Consider the following 20,439-nt stretch of genomic DNA (forward strand, 5'->3'; position numbering starts at 1 on the left):
CTCAGTTTATTCATCCCACTATGAGCACAATTATTACCCACTGGAAGCATTAACAACCCAGGCGCATCTCCTCCAGGGATTAAATAAAGACCACCAACTCATTTCAAATAAGCCACCACTAGCTGCCAAAAGCTAATGGCATTTGTTCTCCTCCAAACTGAGCCAGATGTGAACCAGTGACCTTTTGTTGTTTGCTTAGCAGGGACATTTGTGTCCTGTAATTTCCCTCTTCGCTCTCTGTCTTCTGGAGGAGAATGTGGCTACTGCATTCAGAACGGTAATAGTTCATTGATGTCATTTTCCATCTTCAGTCGCAGCCATTGACTCTCTTGGTCTGAAACAAGAGAACGTTAAAAGGGACAGAACGTGAGACCGAGGACTGTAGTAGAGATAGAAACTTGGGTTGGAATATACTGAATTAGGATCCGCAGTTTATGGCTTAGCGAAAAATGTCCCTGATGCAGCTCCTCACCTTTGTGGGCCAGAATTACTATCCAATGTGTGCAGGACGCATCCCTCACTTGTGGCATTCTGTACCTAGTGGAGTCCTCAAGCCACGGGCGACATTATCCAGCTACACAGTGTGAAGAGGGCTTTACAAACTGAGACACCAAAACAATGTCACATTAATGGTCCAGGTCTCAGAATTAGGAAATATTCACATATGAAGACACATAGACACTTGGAGGTAAGAGAAAGTGGTACACTAGAACTTTTGGTTCAGGACAATGACACATAGATACTTGGGGTTCAGGACTATGACACACAGATACTTGGGGTTCAGGACTATGACACATATATACTTGGGGTTCAGGACTATGACACACAGATACTTGGGGTTCAGGACTATGACACATATATACTTGGGGTTCAGGACTATGACACACAAATACTTGGGGTTCAGGACTATGACACACAGATACTCAGGGTTCAGGACAATGACACATATATATACTTGAGGTTCAGGACTATGACACACAGATACTTGAGGTTCAGGACTATGACACACAGATACTTGGGGTTCAGGACTATGACACACAGATACTTGGGGTTCAGGCTATGACACATAGAAACTTGGGGTTCAGGACTAAGACACACAGATACTTGGGGTTGAGGACTATGACACACAGATACTTGCGGTTCAGGACTATGACACACAGATACTTGGGGTTCAGGACTATGACACACAGATACTTGGGGTTCAGGACTATGACACACAGATACTCAGGGTTCAGGACTATGACACACAGATACTTGGGGTTCAGGCTATGACACACAGATACTTGCGGTTCAGGCTATGACACACAGATACTTGGGGTTCAGGACTATGACACACAGATACTTGGGATTCAGGACTATGACACACAGATACTTGCGGTTCAGGACTATGACACACAGATACTTGGGGTTCAGGACTATGACACAAAGATACTTGGGGTTCACGACTATGTCACACAGATACTTGGGGTTCAGGAATATGACACACAGATACTCAGGGTTCAGGACTATGACACACAGATACTTGGGGTTCAGGCTATGACACACAGATACTTGGGGCTCAGGCTATGACACAGATACTTGGGGTTCAGGCTATGACACACAGATACATGGGGTTTCAAGACTATGACACACAGATACTTGGGGGTTCAGGACTATGACACAAAGATACTTGGGGTTCACGACTATGTCACACAGATACTTGGGGTTCAGGAATATGACACACAGATACTCAGGGTTCAGGACTATGACACACAGATACTTGGGGTTCAGGCTATGACACACAGATACTTGGGGCTCAGGCTATGACACAGATACTTGGGGTTCAGGCTATGACACACAGATACATGGGGTTTCAAGACTATGACACACAGATACTTGGGGGTTCAGGACTATGACACACAGATACTTGGGGTTCAGGACTATGATACACAGATACTTGGGGTTCAGGACTATGATACACAGATACTTGAGGTTCAGGACTATTACACACAGATACTTGGGTTCACGACTATGTCACACAGATACTTGGGGTTCAGGAATATGACACACAGATACTCAGGGTTCAGGACTATGACACACAGATACTTGGGGTTCAGGCTATGACACACAGATACTTGGGGTTCAGGCTATGACACAGATACTTGGGGTTCAGGCTATGACACACAGATACTTGGGGGTTCAAGACTATGACACACAGATACTTGGGGTTCAGGACTATGACACACAGATACTTGAGGTTCGGGACTATGACACACAGATACTTGGGGTTCAGGACTATGACACACAGATACTTGGGGTTCAGGAATATGACAAAGAGATACTTGGCGTACAGAACAATGACAAATTAGTACTGTGGAGGTGAAACAATGGAACATGACTCATGGGGTACAGAACAAGGACACACTGGCTTGTGGGGTGCAGGACAATGGTGATATACTGACACTCTATACACTGCATCACTATCACACTGGAAAAGCTGAAACTAGAAAAAAACAAGTAGTAATTCTTCAACTGCAGGGAAATGACATGTTACTTTCTCATGCTGCACTCTAGAAACTAAAAATCCCCACCACCACCAAACTGATCTTCATAAGCATTCCAGACTTTGTTTGCAGCCAGACCCCCAGTGCAAAGGGTTCAGAATTCAGTTACATTAGACATGAAAGAGCCATTCCCCAGGTACCTCTGCTGGCTATTAACCCAGCTTTCCCTACAAAGAATTTCTTTAAATTTGCAACATAATGCAACTGTGTGTCACATTGTTCGGAGCTTATCTTAAGTGGCATAGAGTTGCTTCACTCGATATGTCCTTATTCACCATGAAACATGTACCGTGCTCTATCCGACATTTCAAAGCTGTAATTATTAGAGGGAATGTGTCTCCGTCTTGTCCTTACAGTATCTACAGTCACACAGGACAGCTTGGAAAAAAGCCCCTTCAAGAGACCCAAAACCCATCTTTTTTGTTTATATTTTTTGTTTACTTTTAAAAGGAAAATATTTATCCTCATTATCTGTCATAGTCGTCATTATGTACCTCTTTTTTATTACTTATTTTCTCTGTCAATCTTGATGTACAGTCCTCAAAGTTCAGCTTCAAGGGGGTTTTTTTGGTACGTACGCTATCCATTTTTTTTACTCACAGATCATGGATTAGAGTCTCATCAATGTTTGATCTGTGTCAGTTTTTATCAGCAGTTTCATCAGGTTTTTTTTGCAGATGAGAAGTTTTCTCCAGTTTCTCCTATCAAACATGAAAATTAAACAGCAAGTAGAGGGTACACAGATGCACTGTCCGATTTTTTTCACGAGCCCATAGAAAGCGTTATGGATGGCGACTTTGCTTATGATTTGTTGATTGAACATATTTACGTATTTTGGTGCGGACCACACTTCTTTGTCTGCGAAAATAAATGGACAGGAGAACAGCTCTATAGATTGTTCCAGGTACGAGCATTATCCGTGAAAAATACACATAGCACTTGTATGAGAAATGCAGATGTCTGAATGAGGCCAAATAGGTACAAGTTCAAGGAAAACACAAATAGAACTTGTACATGAAAAACTGATTTCTGAACAAGGCCTAACAAATATTATATGATTCTCATCACATTGTGGGCGTCATTGAATAATAATAATATTAATCTATTTGTTTTTATTATATTTGTCTGTTTCCATGATTAGACTTTATCTGCATACGGATGGTAGAATGCTATGTGTAGACTACGAGTTTTTGGAGCAAAGACTGAGCAGAAAGTCCTTCACCAAATCTCAAATCTCATTGAAAACCTTGACGTTCCCACTCAATTTCTGCCGCGAATACACAGCAGAAAGACTCTGTGTGCACATAGCCCTACACAGCACGCTTTCTAGAAAACATCAAGGCCACAATTCATCAAAGCGATTATGCTGGAATTCTGGCATAAATTGCTTTGATAAGTCACAATTTCGGAGTTGCCCAAAAATGATGCGACTTTTGTCATTGTCACACTAGTGTCTCCCAGCTCCGCTGAAATAAGTGCAGTTTGGACAGGAAGGGGTCGTGATGCCAAGCTTTGTCTCCTCGATGATGAGCTGTGGCGTTCCCTACACTATAAATATCTCTACAGCCCCTTTCTGGAGGGAGATTTCTGGCTCATGGAGGCACACGCTACTCGTCACACGCCCCAGACTCATGATGAGCCATCCACCTTTTCATGAATCAGGAGCGTCTGACTCCAGCACGACCCCTCATCAAGATTGGCGAAAAAATCCCCATTCTTGATGAATTGGGGCCCAAGTTCTTCATGCTGTTCTTTCTAACACATACAGAGGGTTTTTGTTTGTGGCATTTTGGTGCTGTTTTTAGGATGATGAGTTTTTTTCCCAAAAATTCAAAACGTTCCTAGTTGTAATATTTTTCGTGTTTTTCTCTGACATATCTCAACAGGATTATTCAGCAGAAGGCAAAAAATGCATTTGGGCAGATTTAATAATTCTGTGAAATATATAGACTGTAAACGTAGACTAGACAGTCTGGAAATGGGCCAAATTTGTCACAGTAACTTTAGACATTTTTGACTTACCAAACTCCACCGGCACTGGAGAATCTGCGAGAATTCACATTGACTGCAGACTTTCGTGATAAACCTGGACAACCCCTTTAAGGAAATTCATAAAATAAAGTTGTATCACTAAAAGAATATATTGATTACTTGGCGAGTCCCTTTTTCTGCAAAATCTGTTCCAAGTAAGTTATTTTCCTGACTCACATGGGGGTGACTCTTGATTGCACCGTCTATTATATATACTTGCACCTTTTGTATATTTACTTACTAATTCCTCGCACTGCATGGAGGTCTGACATGAACAATTTTCATTAGTAACACATTGTATGCGAGCTGCGTGGTATATGAGGAGCCTAATGGAAGGACCTGGCTGACGCACCTTTAAGCTGACAGGACATGGAAATGTCACGTTCTATCAATATGACTTTTTTGGTAATTTGTATCTTCGGCTGTTAATCTCCAGTGATCTTTGTGCGCGCGATTTGGATCCTGATTGCGGAGTGTTTGGAGCACGGGGATAATATATAGTTAGCCGCCATTGTCTTAATCATATTTGTTTTATTACTTTTAGCGCATGGCACTAATCCTTTAATTTATGTGGGGAAATATTTAGAAAAGGTTCAATCATTGCTGTCAACAAACAGAACAATTATTTATTTCCTTACTTTTCCAGACAATTAATAGCTGTTTCTATTCCTGCTTCCTGTGCAGGCAGCAAGGGTGCGGGAAGAATTCAGCAACTTTTACTTTTTAATACTTTTTTTTAATATTATAATTGTATAATGTCCTGTATATAGGAGAATGCCGGACTCACAAAGTACAATGACCTCCTATTTAGAAAACGAAAAATCCGTTCCCCTTTTCACCAATAATAATTACTTTGTATGAAGCCAGTTTAAGGCTACATTCACTTCTGTGTAAAATGGATCGTTTTTTTCTCCTCTGTCCTTCATATTGCATCGTTTTTTTTCCACATCCATTTTTAGAAACTACAGCACGTAGGCTGTCTGGACTTATATTTATCCACTGAGTCTTAACAATAGATCCGTGAAAAACGGATGGAACGATGCAGCACAAAGTATGTCTTCCGTTTTATATGGATCCAATAGACTTTAAAAGATGCAAAATGGATGAGAATAGGACACGCTCTGAGTCTCACAGGCCAGATACACAGATCCGAATATATATCTGACAGTGTCAGAACATTATAATGGTGATTGTGCGACAAGAGAAAAAAATATATGTCCATATCCCTGGATGTCCGACAGATCCATTTTTAAACCCAATTTGTGTATGAACCAATAGCATTTTTGGGGTTTGTATGCTGTCTGAGAAAAAAATGGACCATATAGATGTGTGAATATAACCTAGGGCCAAAACTTAATGATTATCACTCTTTCAAATTGAAAAAATCTCTGTCATGATACTTTTGCCTGATAACCCTAGACCAGGGACTCCTACCCTGCCCCTAACGGTAGGGGCACCCTAGTTATCCATGCTCCCCAGGTTACTTCTGATGGTGAAGATGCTGGGGCCATGTACCTTGCTGTTCTCCTGAATCAGCCCTAATTCGTCCCCTCCCCCACCCAGGGAAGTGGGGAGGAATAGTTTACATATATACACAAACCAGACAAATAAGGAAGGACGTATAGGGATAAATCAAAATATCAAACACATAAGATGTGCACTCACAGACAACAGAGGGAAACACCAAAGGGATTAAGAAGGTAAACAAAAATAGAAGAGGATGGGACTATGCACACAACCCAAACACCGAGGCAACAGTCACAGAACAACTCTCCTTAAACGCCTCTACCGAACACCAAATCCTCCACTCCTCACCAGGCAGTACAAGACTTAACACTGGCAATCCAGATTTTCAGAGACTATATAGGAGAGGGGAGAGGGGAGAGGCTGATACTGCACAGCTAAGAACCTCCAAGAAGTGAGCTACAGAGACTCAAAGCTGAGCAGTTTAACTCCTGCTTTGCTGAAAGAAACTACCACCATTTAATAATAGGGAGAAGTGCTTCAATTCAATGCAGGAGTATGTAAACTCAGACTCTGCAGTCTTCTGGCTCCTCTCTGTCACGGTAAAACTGTGACAATCTCATTTGATTTTCAAGAAAAGTCCATGTTAGAATCCATGTACATTTTTTACAAACTTATCAGTTCTGATTCAGTTTTTGATTAGTTTTTGATGCAGTTTAGAGGTTTTTTTAGAATGCTTTTTATCCCAAAATGTTTTCAATTTCAGTGTCCAGTTATGGGAAGATTTTACTAGGAATCTGCTTTTTGGTTCCTGCAGACGTCTGTGCAAATTGGTCCGAGTATGGACTGGCCACAGGTCTCCCAACAGGAGCCTGAGAGCTTCATATATATCTATGAGGCTGTCCCGCTCTGGTAGGGATACCCTCGGCTAGTCCATGCATTACGGACCGATTTGCACGGATGTCTGCATGAGCCCTTAGGGGACGTGCACACGGTCTTTTTTTCAGGTGGATTCCAGACAGATCTACCTGAAAAAGTGCCGAAAAAAAGTCCCATAAAATGAACATCCATAAAAGCGACGTTGCTGCATATGACGCGCCCCTGGGCCTGTGTCGCGCTGCGTTGCGCACGCGGGAGCTTACCCGGAGCCGGATCTCTTGAGGGTTGTAGTCTCGTGGCGGCGACCCGGTCCGTGCCCAGGGAGTCAAACTGAGCGGCGATGTACTAGCAGTAGATGGTTGGTGACTACGCCACCCGTTGAATGCAGCTATGGAGCTGCCGCTGCAGGGCAGACCGCTGAGGCCGGTGGAAGGATGGTGCAGCGTGGATGGTATAACCCCCAACGGGAGGGGTATGGCCTCAGGGCAGCCGACGTGGATGATGGGGGTAGCAGGAACCACTCAGAGACGGTGCGGTGTAGTTCAGGGTCTTTACTGGTGACAAAGATAGACCCTCCCGGAGTACTTGCTAGTGATAGGGGCCTGGTCAGTCCTTGAGCAGATGGGATCTCCCCTGGCCAGGCGGAGTTGTAGGCCTTCCCAACTAACTGTACTCTTCTGGCTACCTTGCTAGAGGCGGGAATAAGTAGCCCACGTCCCTGAGTGTATCGTGTGGTGCTCACCCGTATGGCCGGTGACTCGGGGCCTTCTAATGGCTTCCGCTCCACGATGGCGGTGCTGGTCCCACGCGTGTGACCGTGCCTTCGGGCTTCTGGGCCAGAGGACCTGAAATCCTCTGCCGGACGGTTTCTGCTGCTGGGTAGGAGTTAGTCCCCACAGCCTCGGACTCCGGGTCCGGTAAGAAATCTTCTCAGTCAGGGCGAGCTCTGTAGCTGCCAGCCCCTGACTTGTTGTAACACTGCTCCCCACAGAGCTCCTGATGTTTCTTGCTATGCTGCTTCTCTTCTCTACTCTTGTTCTGTCTTCTTTCTCACTCCTTGACTCCAGGCTCAGGCCCCTGGACAGGGCCTGCCTGTGGAGCAGAGCCCATAGAGCAGCTCTGCTCCCTGTCTTCTCCTCACAGAACTCCCTACCCTGCCTCAGCCCCAGGTTTATCTAGGGGAAGTCCTTCCCCTCCCAAGACTGGGCAGGAGGTGTGGCATGCACAGGATCCCTGACCAAAGGACCTCCCACCTGCTCTCAGACGTAATATCTCTATCACTGTGGCAACCAGACCCCTGGGGTGTCACATTCCCCCCTAGTGAAATTTAGTACTCCGGGACTAAACATATTTTTTAGAAAAACATAACAAGGTATAGCAATAACAATACAACAAGAAAAACACATAAGATGGTTACGGCGTGTCCGCAACCGGGTGCAGTTTTGAAAAGCAAGGTGTCCATTTCACCAAAACAGGGAGACGTAACCAGGTAGGGGTCTGTCCTACCCCGAGTCCTTAACAGTCTTTTAGTCCATCCTGGGTTACGCTCCACTAACTGTACAAAGGATTCCCGGTAAATCCACCAAGGACTCCTATAAATAACTGGAAACACATAATATTTACAAGATATGGCCGCTCTCAGTCCTCGGCCAGTGGGGATAAGGATTGGCTGCTCACAGTCCTCAGCCTGTGGGGAGATGGGATGGCTGCTCACAGTCCTCAGCCTGGTTAAGGATAGGGGACACACGGGAACAGTTCACACTTGTCCCAACGGGGACCATATTTTAATTAGCAACACAAGTACCCCTACGGGTAACTATGTACAGTTCCACTTTACCGTACTTCAGTAACGGCATCCTCCTGCTCCTTCTTGTGTGTAGGCTTCAGACCCGTCCGGGTCCTCTTGGCTTTCCTCGTATTGGTAGTACTGCAGCTCCTCCTTGGTTAACGTGGAGGGCGTACAGTCCTTTTGCACCTGGGGAGTTCAGGCCTTGCGACCAGGCATGGAGAGGGTCGCCGTTGATGACGCCCGGGGTCAGAGGGTGCAACTTTGGGCCTGGGCGCGGGCTGGTGGTGGTAGTGCCCAGGGCTGGAGAGCTTGGCCGCAGGGCTTGTTGCGGGGGCTGGAGCAGGTCGGTGTCTGGAGCGCCCGGAATCGGCGGCTCCACCAGGGGGCCCGGGAGCAGGCTGACGCTGGCAGCGTCCGGGACAGGGAGACTCCTCTTACCTGCTCCCGCGACCGCTCCTGCGTCACGCGTCTTCTCCCGGCGCTGGTCGGGGCCGGCGACGACTGGGGCACTGCCGATGCTGGGCAGCTTAGTCTGCTGCCGGTCCGCCATCTTGCTGTCCGTTCCTGGTGTCCTCCTCCCCCCTAGTGGACCGTGGCCTACCTTCCGGAGATCCTCTTCCGTAGGCCGCGGCTCCGCAGTCAATCGTCGGGGTAGAGGACCTGGCGTCGCGCTCCGGTGACGTCGGCGTCTGCTGGGCTCCTTCCAGGACCTTACGCAACGTCCGGACGTGAGGCGGGGCTTCAGTTCTCGCGCGCTTTCGGAGTCCACGCCCCTCTTCTTCCCGTGCGGCGTCCTCAAGATGGCGTCCAATGGCGGGAAAACTCCACGGATGGCGGGAAGAAGGTCGAAGATGGCGCCGGATGGCGGGAAAACTTCGCGGATGGCGGGAAGAAGGTAGAAGATGGCGCCGGATGGCGGGAAACCTCCACGGATAGCGGGAATCTTCACCACTGGTAAGTTTGAACAGTCTTTGCTTTTCAGGCACGCAGTACCCGGTGGTTGCGGGCACGAAATCCTGCCGACTACGCCAAAGTTGACGCGCCCCTGGGCCTGTGTCGCGCTGCGTTGCGCACGCGGGAGCTTACCCAGAGCCGGATCTCTTGAGGGTTGTAGTCTCGTGGCGGCGACCCGGTCCGTGCCCAGGGAGTCAAACTGAGCGGCGATGTACTAGCAGTAGATGGTTGGTGACTACGCCACCCGTTGAATGCAGCTATGGAGCTGCCGCTGCAGGGCAGACCGCTGAGGCCGGTGGAAGGATGGTGCAGCGTGGATGGTATAACCCCCAATGGGAGGGGTATGGCCTCAGGGCAGCCGACGTGGATGATGGGGGTAGCAGGAACCACTCAGAGACGGTGCGGTGTAGTTCAGGGTCTTTACTGGTGACAAAGATAGACCCTCCCGGAGTACTTGCTAGTGATAGGGGCCTGGTCAGTCCTTGAGCAGATGGGATCTCCCCTGGCCAGGCGGAGTTGTAGGCCTTCCCAACTAACTGTACTCTTCTGGCTACCTTGCTAGAGGCGGGAATAAGTAGCCCACGTCCCTGAGTGTACCGTGTGGTGCTCACCCGTATGGCCGGTGACTCGGGGCCTTCTAATGGCTTCCGCTCCACGATGGCGGTGCTGGTCCCACGCGTGTGACCGTGCCTTCGGGCTTCTGGGCCAGAGGACCTGAAATCCTCTGCCGGACGGTTTCTGCTGCTGGGTAGGAGTTAGTCCCCACAGCCTCGGACTCCGGGTCCGGTAAGAAATCTTCTCAGTCAGGGCGAGCTCTGTAGCTGCCAGCCCCTGACTTGTTGTAACACTGCTCCCCACAGAGCTCCTGATGTTTCTTGCTATGCTGCTTCTCTTCTCTACTCTTGTTCTGTCTTCTTTCTCACTCCTTGACTCCAGGCTCAGGCCCCTGGACAGGGCCTGCCTGTGGAGCAGAGCCCATAGAGCAGCTCTGCTCCCTGTCTTCTCCTCACAGAACTCCCTACCCTGCCTCAGCCCCAGGTTTATCTAGGGGAAGTCCTTCCCCTCCCAAGACTGGGCAGGAGGTGTGGCATGCACAGGATCCCTGACCAAAGGACCTCCCACCTGCTCTCAGACGTAATATCTCTATCACTGTGGCAACCAGACCCCTGGGGTGTCACACATACATGTTCCATGTTCCTGAAGCAGTTAAAAGAAGTGACATGTTCATTCTTAACAGTATACAGGACACTGTCAGAAAGCCGCCTGAGAAAAAAGACTGCTGTGTGAACATAGCCTTGAAGAAGTGACATTTTCCTTCTTTTTCTCATTTTCACAACACAGTTTTCAAAGCCCTTTCAAATTTGAAACTTTCTGTATGAACAGCCGTGTCGATTTCCCATTGAATCCAGTACTTAATAAAGTGTATTTCTTCATTTTTTTAATGTGGATTCTGGAGCAGGTCTCCTTACAAATCTATGCAAAACCTGCCCTGTGCTATTTAAAGGGGTTGTCTGCTTTAGTAAAGCCATCTTAACCTAGTTTTAGGCATTTCTGAGTTATTAGTGAGGGTTCCCCTAGCCAGAGAGTCCCTCACTCTAGAAAACTCGGCAAGTCCATGTGTTATGAAGATAGCCCATAGATTTCTATGAGAATGGCTTAATCTCCCCTGTGGCAGAATTGCATGGCATTTGAATATATTGGAGAACATTTTTCAGCAGCCCTGTGTCAGTGGACGGGACTTAGTGGAAGACGACAAGACCATCCGTGGCCCAAATAATTTATTATAAAGTTAGAAAGTGATTTAACTTATAGCAGAAATCGACGTCAGCTCATAGTTGGGGTCCTGAACATTTCTGTGATGCATTCATTGCTCTCTATGGTACGCTGGCTGCCACCTTAATTAGTTTTTTGTATTTTAATTTGGTGGGCTGATAATTATTCTTCCAGTGTTTTTCTTTTCATATTAAATTCTGAATTAAAAATAAAAATTGAAATCTTGCAATTTTCACACTGGCCACTAGGTCATTTCTGTATTTTAGCATTGAACAAGAAATTTACATTTACATTAGCAGCGATTGACTGACATAGACCCAATCTTTTGTATTGAAGTGTCTAATGAGCGTGTGTAAATTCTTCCAAAAAGACAGGAAGTGCAAATCTAAAATAGCCCCTAGTGGCCAATGTGAGGATTGCAACATTACTAATTTTTTTTTTTTATGCTTGCTTACAAGTTGGTGTACCTGACCCATAACACCCTGCCAGTTTGTCAGATGATTGTTGGCCTGTTTAGATGAGCGAATATTCGAAGAATGAGCTTGTTCTCCTAATATCGGCTTCTCTAAATGGAGCTTAAAATCATATTCCTGCAATTAAAAATAAATAAAGAAAATAAAAAAATATGTTCTTTATTCTTCCATAAAGCCAAAAACAAAATAATAATAATAATAATAATATGAAAAAAGTAACTTTGTGGTTACTTCCATTCTTATGACATAAAGATAAAGTTTAAACTATTGAGATTGTAAATGCTGATCTACTCAAAGTAATAAATAAATTAATGGGGGGATACAAAAACTATTTTTTTTTAAATATATATGTTATTATCAAAATAACTAATAAACAATTTACAAAAAAATAAATAAAAATAAAAAATAAACAAAGTATTGCCAGTGTCATATGTGTCATTTCCTATAAATTTCTACTCAAATTTTCAATTATTAAAGAGGTTGAAAAGCTAAAAAAATAAATATTTTGTGCTCCCCCAGTTCCTCGGCTACAAGAGGTAACTACTGTTGTGATTTAGAGCTTAAAAAGCGGTAGGGTTTGAACTATTCCTTGGAATACCTTTCATTCCTCCAGGGCAAGTGGAAGTGGTATATTAAGGGATAGGGAGAGGAAGAAAAGACCAAATCACATTTCAGCGAAACAAAGAGGCTTTTTAGCAGAAACAAGGCTTGATAAAAATTACAGTGCCATCACAAGTCATTTCACCAGCCTGGCCCCAGGCCGTGAGCGCGCGGTGAGGAAACAGGAGGGATGCGGCAGCTCTGAAATACAAATACCGCGCTCCCTGGAGAATCGGAGATATAAATAATTCCATTCAGTATACAACATTTACTTTAAATAGAGCCAGGTGCTGTTTACAACACCTCATATCACACTTGGAAGACTGAGTGTTAGCACCATCTATGAGGCTCTGCAGCATACAGGCCAGTGCTGTTGGGGGGTATCCGGCTTTACTAATGTCATTTCTAGCATTCAGGCTAGTGCTCACTTATGTATCGATTGTGCTCTTTGTACAGCGTATATGTGGCAAGAGACACGAGGATGGTGGTGCCCCAGAGAGGTCACTGGGCCACTGAAGAGACTTGCCCTCCCTCCTTCATGCATAAAAGTTCTTATACTGGTAATATACTAAAAAAGCTGAGATTTAAAGGGGTTCGTCTAAATTAAACAGATTGAGAAGTTGTTGAGGAGTACAAGTCGGGGTTGGGTTAAAAAAAAATGATCCCAATCTCTGATGATCCCCCGGTGCACCATCAAATGGAAAGAACATGGTACCACAACAAACCTGCCAAGGGAGGGCCACCCACCAAAACTCTCAGCCCGGGCAAGGAGGGCATTAATCGGAGAGGCAGCACCGAGACCAAAGGTAATCCTGAAGGAGCTGCAGAGTTCCCAAGCAGAGACTGGAGTATCTGTCCATATGACCACAATAAGCCATACATACCATAGAGGTGGCCTTTGTGGAAAAGTGGGCAGAAAAAAGCCTTTGCTTACACACAAGACTGATAAGGATAATTTTGAGTTTGCCAAAAGACATGTGGGAGACTCCCCAATTGTATGCAGGAAGGTGCTGTGGTCAGATGAGACCCAAATGGAACTTTTTGGCCACCAAGGTAAACGCAATGTCTGGTGTCAAACCGACAGAACTCAGCACCCCAAAAACACCATCCCGACAGTGAAACATGGTGTTGGAAGCATCATACTATGGGGATGTTTTTTGGCCTCAGGGACAGGGAAAATGGTCTGAGTCAAGGGGAAGATGGAAGATGCAAAATACAGGGATATTCTTGAGCAAAACTTGTTTCACTCTGTCTGTGATTTGAGACTGGGATGGAGGTTCACCTTCCAACAAGAAAATTACCCAAAGCATACTGCTAAAGCAACACTCGAGTGGTATAAGGGGAAGAGTATAAATGTTTTTAAGTGGCCTAGTCACAGTCCAGACCTTAATCTGTGGTCAGACTTGAAGTTTTCTGTTCACCAACCTCTATCTATCTATCTATCTATCTATCTATCTATCTATCTATCTATCTGTCTGTCTGTCTATCTCTATCCATCTACTATCTGTTTATATCTGTCTATTCCTCCCATCTATGTATCTGTTTATTCCTTCTGTCTATCTATCTATCTATCTGTCTGTTTGTCTATATCTATCTGTCTATATCTACTATCTATTCCTCCCATCTATCTATCTATCTATCTGCCTATTTGTCTATATCTATCTATCTGTCTATATCTACTATCTATTCCTCCCATCTATCTATCTATCTATCTATCTATCTATCTATCTATCTATCTATCTATCTATCTCTATCTATCTATTCTTAAAACGCAAACCAACAAAACGTCCAGAATGTAGCGCTGACATCTAAATATTTGTTGCATCCCCCACTCCACTTGTAATACCTTTTCATCACTTGCAGAATTTCTTTTTGTCCCTTAGGGTAATGTCCGCAGCTCAATTTAGGACATATAAGTTGTTATTGATTATTATTAATATTCATCATGTTTGTGAAAATGTCTTTTCCCAGTGCTATTAATCTGCTGTGTTAATAAACGTCAGCACTCCTGTTTGACGCCCTGGGGGATACGCACTCAACTGAATGATAATGAAATTCACTCCTAGTGTATGCAGGGAAGGGAAAACTTATCTTCTTCCAGTAATGCAGGCAATGTTGGGGTGGCGTGGGGTGACTTGACAGAGGATCGGCGAGCCACTTATATCAGGACCATTTTCCATGAGAGCCTTAAAAGTTGTTGAGGACCTTCCAGAAGAGCAGAATGTAGCTGACTATCTGGAAAAAGCTCATGTTCCCCACAATTATTCCTTTCAGTAACACATGTGCATTCAGCCTTGTTTATGATGAATCATTGTAGACCTTTTCGTTGTTATCCCTTTAGTCAAAAAGTCGTATAAAGAGATTAGTAAACTAAGCTGGACCCTACAGTAAAGGTGAACTAATAATATTAAATGCTTTAAAACATATGAAAATACCACAAGTGATCACAACGCGGAGTTAGAAAACTTTATTCAGTGAAAAGCACATCAATCGGACTGGTTCATTTGTCCTTCCGACAGTCAATTTGCCAGAATTTGCTTCATACAAGGGGCTTTGAGAACCCAGTTCTCGGGATCTGTCGGGGTCCCAATGGTTGGATCTCCAGCAATAATACATTTATTCTGTTCTTTGGAGATAAATTTATTTATTGCAGTTTAGTGCTCGTAGGGCATCTAAAGAAGATAGTAGAGAGTATATGAAGAGTCCCTTTCTATTAATAAAAAGGGGCTTCTTTTGTCAGTGGATGACATGAGAAGGATGTATAGATTCCCTTCTCTTTATCGCCTACATTTTTTGAGACCTCCAAGGGGATTAGTTGGGGTTGTCAAAGTCTAACATCTTGGCACTATCAAGAGCCAAAATGATGACATACCTGTTACAAATTTAAGCCCCCCCAGACATAATAGATGACTGTCGGCCAAATGATGGTTGGACTGTTCGTTCAACCGGTTGTTTTCACAGCCGTATCTCCCATACACAGGAACGATTATAAGCAGGTAACGGTATGGAACAGCGGAGACATAGGCGGAACAACAGTCCATTTCCTTTATTTAACAAACTAATATTAATGATAAAACCCGTATAATACAATCACAATATTTGCAATATTTAACAGTAAGATAAGCTGGAATTTACACAACAGTATAAATTATAAGAATGCAGTAGAATTCAGGGATCGGCAGTTTAAAATGATCTACCAGAGGGAAGGGGAAATAAATTGTCATTAACTATACCAGGCAAGGGGCAGTCTTAGAAAGCATTGCCAGTACTCTGTTCCTGTCACAAATCACCACCCGTTCCTCCTGCTGAGCTCTGTCTGACTATTGTCTTTCCATCTATTTGCGCCCGGTACCATATGTCCTTGCCAGAGGTAACGGCCATCTCGCGAGTCCTTCCTGTTCCCCGGCCCAACTGTAAATCTCTGATCTGACACCTCCAGAACTTCTATGCCATTCTGCCTCTGGCACGCACATCTGAGAACCGTGCCGCTGTAACCTGTTCCCGTTCTGTGGACCGACGTCACTCAGGGGAAGAACCTTGACTGGAGTTGCTCGGGTCTTCGGGGCTTGGTCATCAACGTCTGAGCTGGGTAAGTGCGTGGCACTTCTATTTCTCACAGTAACTCTGGACACTGCTGCGGCTCCTTCCGTCCCTCTCCATTGGGCCAAAATCACCTTTGCCATTACGCACGCACTCTTTTTCTCTTGAGTTGGTCTCCCTGATGTCACCTGATCCAAAGTCCTCACCAATCCTGTCCCCTCTGCTACACTTCTTTTCCGTTCTAGTTTCGCAGTGTTTTGTCTCCTTGCATGATCACTCAGTCGATTACTCCTCCGTTCTCTATGAGAGAGCAACTCAGGCTGTCCAAAAATCGGACATGTCAGAATCGTATCTCCCTCGACAATCAATTGTCCGGAGTTCCCATACACATTTGACTGCCAGTGAAACCTGTCGTTATCAGTGGGTTTGGCCGACGTTAGTCTAATGTATATGGGGACTTTAGAATATTCAAAATGTTTTTGTACTTTAGTTTTTATAGACAAGGATACCGAGAAAACGCTTTAAAAAGACCACCTCTTTGAGAAGATTAAGGCCTTATACAGACCAGATTTTCTGTCCCAAGATTTCCAGTTCCACTGTTGGTTATTAATACATGGCCACCTTCTTCAAGAAGACCAATGTAATTGTGGGTGGTCATATCAGAGAGTTTTATCTGTGCTTGAATCGAAACCTCGGTTTTCTCACAGTCCTGGATTGTAATCGACTCTTCGGTGAAAAATATTTTCCCTGCCTGGCTGACTTGTCGGTGACAGGAAATCTAACACTGGTATTTAATGCTGAGTTATTTGGAAACCCTCCCTGCTGGTTTTACTGTACTCTGGAAAATGCGTTCTGAGGAATACTCCAAATTATCGTTACAGGCTGCCTTACCTATTTCACAAGGAGAAATCCCTTAATTAAATAATATCTTTAATTTTACCTTTATCACTTAGCTGTTAGTCTTTTAAACCCTCTATAAATTATATAGAAGCGTTTTCTTTTTCAGAGGATAGAATTTAGGTTTGAATGTAAGGATTAGTGATGGGTGAGCGTGCTCAGCACTGCTTGATACTCGATCGAGCATTGGGGTGTTGGATCGAGTATCGAGCAGTGCAAAGTATTGCGTGGTGCTCGAGTGCTCGGGTCCCTGTAATAAGCTCTATTTATTCTGAATCAGCTGAGCTGCGCTGCACTGAAACCGGTTTCCCTGCTGGGAGAGCAGGGACTCCTCTGTCAGCCGGACTCTTTGTAAGTTGAAGAGCTCTGGGGGCCTGGTCCCTCTGCCGCAAGAAGCTCATTTAAATCATCTGAGCCGAGGGCCGCTCTGAAGCCAGGTATATACATCTATGTCTATCTATCGCCATATCTATCTCTATTTATCTTTAACTATCTCTATCTATCTATATCAGATGGATGAATGGATATGGATGGAGATGGATGGATATGGATGGATATGGATGGATGGATATGGATGGATGGATATGGTTGGATATGGATGGATGGATATGGATGGATGAATATGGATGGATGGATATGGATGGATGGATGGATGGATAGATATAGATGGATAGATATGGATGGATGGATATGTATGGATGAATGGATGGATGGATATGGATGAATAGATGGAGATGGATGGATATGGATGGATGGATATGGTTGGATATGGATGGATGGATATGGATGGATGGATATGAATGGATATGGATGGATGGATATGGATGGATGGATATGGATGGATGGATGGATATGGATGGATGGATATGGATAGATGGATATGTATAGATGGATATGGATGGATAGATGGATATGGATGGATGGATATGAATGGATATAGATGGATGGATATGGATGGATGGATGGATATGGATGGATGGATGGATATGGATGTATGGATATGGATTGATGGATATGGATGGATGTATGGATATGGATGGATGTATGGATATGGATGGATGTATGGATATGGATTCATGTATGGATATGAATGTATGGATATGGATGTATGGATATGGATAGATGGATATGGATGGATGGATATGGATGGATGAATATGGATGGATGGATATGGCTGGATGGATAGATATGGATAGATAGATATGGATGGATGGATGGATATTTATGGATGAATGGATGGATGGATATGGATGAATAGATGGAGATGGATGGATATGGATGGATATGGATGATATGGATGGATGGATATGGTTGGATATGGATGGATGGATATGGATGGATGGATATGGATTTATAGATATGGATGTATGTATGGATATGGATGGATGGATATGGATAGATGGATATAGATGAATGGATATGGATGGATGGATATGGATGGATGTATGGATATGGATGGATGTATGGATATGGATTCATGTATGGATATGGATATGAATAGATGGTTATGGATGGATGGATATGGATGGATGAATATGGATGGATGGATATGGATGGATAGATAGATAGATATGAATGGATGGATGGATATTTATGGATGAATGGATGAATGGATGGATGGATATGGATGAATAGATGGAGATGGATGGATATGGATGATATGGATGGATGGATATAGTTGGATATGGATGGATGGATATGGATGGATGGATATGGATTTATGGATATGGATGGATGGATGGATATGGATGGATGGATATGGATGGATCTATGGATATGGATGGATATGGATAGATGGATATGGATGGATATGGATAGATGGATATGGATAGATGGATATGGATAGATGGATATGGATGGATGGATATGGATGAATATGGATGGATGGATATGGATGTATGGATATGGATGGATGGATATGGATGGATGGATATGGATGGATATGGATAGATGGATATGGATAGATGGATATGGATGGATGGATATGGATGGATGGATATGGATGTGGAGATGGATGGGTATACCTGGCTTAAGTGCGGCGCGGGTTTCAGATGATTCAAGTGAGCTACAGGGAGAGAGAGACCAGGCCCCCAGAGCTCTTCAACTCCCAAAGAATCCGGCTGACAGAGGAGTCCCTGCTCTCCCAGCAGGGGAATTGCCGGCTTCAGTGCAGCGCGGCTCAGCTGATTCAGAATTTAATGAGCTCCCTCTTGGCTAATAATGAGAGATCTCTCTCTCATTATGCTTGAGTCGAGCAGGTCCCAGCGTCTGCCTGCTCGATTTCTTGTACCGAGCACTCGAGCAGTTTACTGCTTGCTCATCACTAGTAAGGATAAAGAAAGTCATTTTTTTTCAAAAACATTTTAACTCTGGGAGACTTTTAGGACTATTGTTCATTTCCTACTTTAAAACATATTATCTATCTATCTATCTATCTATCTATCTATCTATCTATCTATCTATCTATCTATCTATCTATCTATCTATCCAGCTATCTATTCTATCTATCTATCTTTCTACATTCTTATGGGTTAGGGTGGGGGTATCTGCAATTTAGAAACTTGTAATCATATATTCCTTTATGTACAAGTAGACAGGGCCATAGACTTAAAATGCCCATTGTTTGTAGGGATGAGCGGACCCGTGGAAGTTCGGGTTTTAGTAACCGACCCAAACTTTATTCCAAAGTTCGGTTTGGGTACCAGAACTGTACCCGAACTTGAATCAGAACCCGAACCCCGTTCAAAACAATGGGGCCCCGAACTTTTGAGCTGGAAAATTCTCTCTTCTCTGAACTTTCCCAGGAACTCCGAACATTGCAACGGACTTCCGGAAGAAGTCTGTGTTCAGCGTTTATCATCGGACACTAACTGTCCGGTACGAACCCCGGGTTCGCTCATCTCTACTCATTTGTTAACCAGCGCAAAATTAAAAGTTGCATTATTGGGGAGTATCTTGAATCATCGCTTATTTTCTTGTTTACAATCACGTCTTCTGATGACATCAGTGTTGATATGATGTTATCGCTTCATTACTTACTAATGTTACAGATTCTAAAGTTGGTCAAACACAACAGATTAAAGTTATCTGAAACCATAAATTTTGGCAGGATTTATTGATAATGTAATGCAGGGGTCTCAAGCTAAAATAAAATCTGGGACCACTTTGAAAAATCCCATTGGAGCGCAAGCCAAATTGTTAAAATTAGGCTGTGCTACGTGGCATGACAGAGGTTGTGTAGCCAAAGTTTGTCCTCTGCAACTGCTACACCACGCTGTCATACAAGTGAATAGTGTTGCATTGCTATGCCTAGTGTACTGCAACTCAGCAGTCCTCTATATACAGTATCATAGCTTCATAGGTCCTCTTTATACAGCATGATGGTCACATAAATACAGAGTAATGACCCTACAACCTCCCGACATACAGAATGATAGCTCATGCTCACTTGTATGTTCGTCTTACAGCCCCCTTACATACAAAATGATGGCCACCG

At 44.2% G+C, this 20,439-nt stretch overlaps 1 protein-coding gene across 8 annotated transcripts in view; it reads left to right on the top strand.

Annotated features, from left to right (window-relative positions):
- The window catches only part of PRDM16 (PR/SET domain 16), a 775,410-nt gene that overhangs the window by 209,621 nt on the left and 545,350 nt on the right, over window positions 1–20,439 (top strand). The gene's annotated exons all lie outside the window — the stretch shown is intronic.

The sequence above is a fragment of the Phyllobates terribilis genome, unplaced genomic scaffold (assembly GCF_046119375.1).
Source record: "Phyllobates terribilis strain yellow unplaced genomic scaffold, ASM4611937v1 Scaffold_12__6_contigs__length_324123572, whole genome shotgun sequence".
Taxonomy (NCBI): Eukaryota; Metazoa; Chordata; class Amphibia; order Anura; family Dendrobatidae; genus Phyllobates; species Phyllobates terribilis.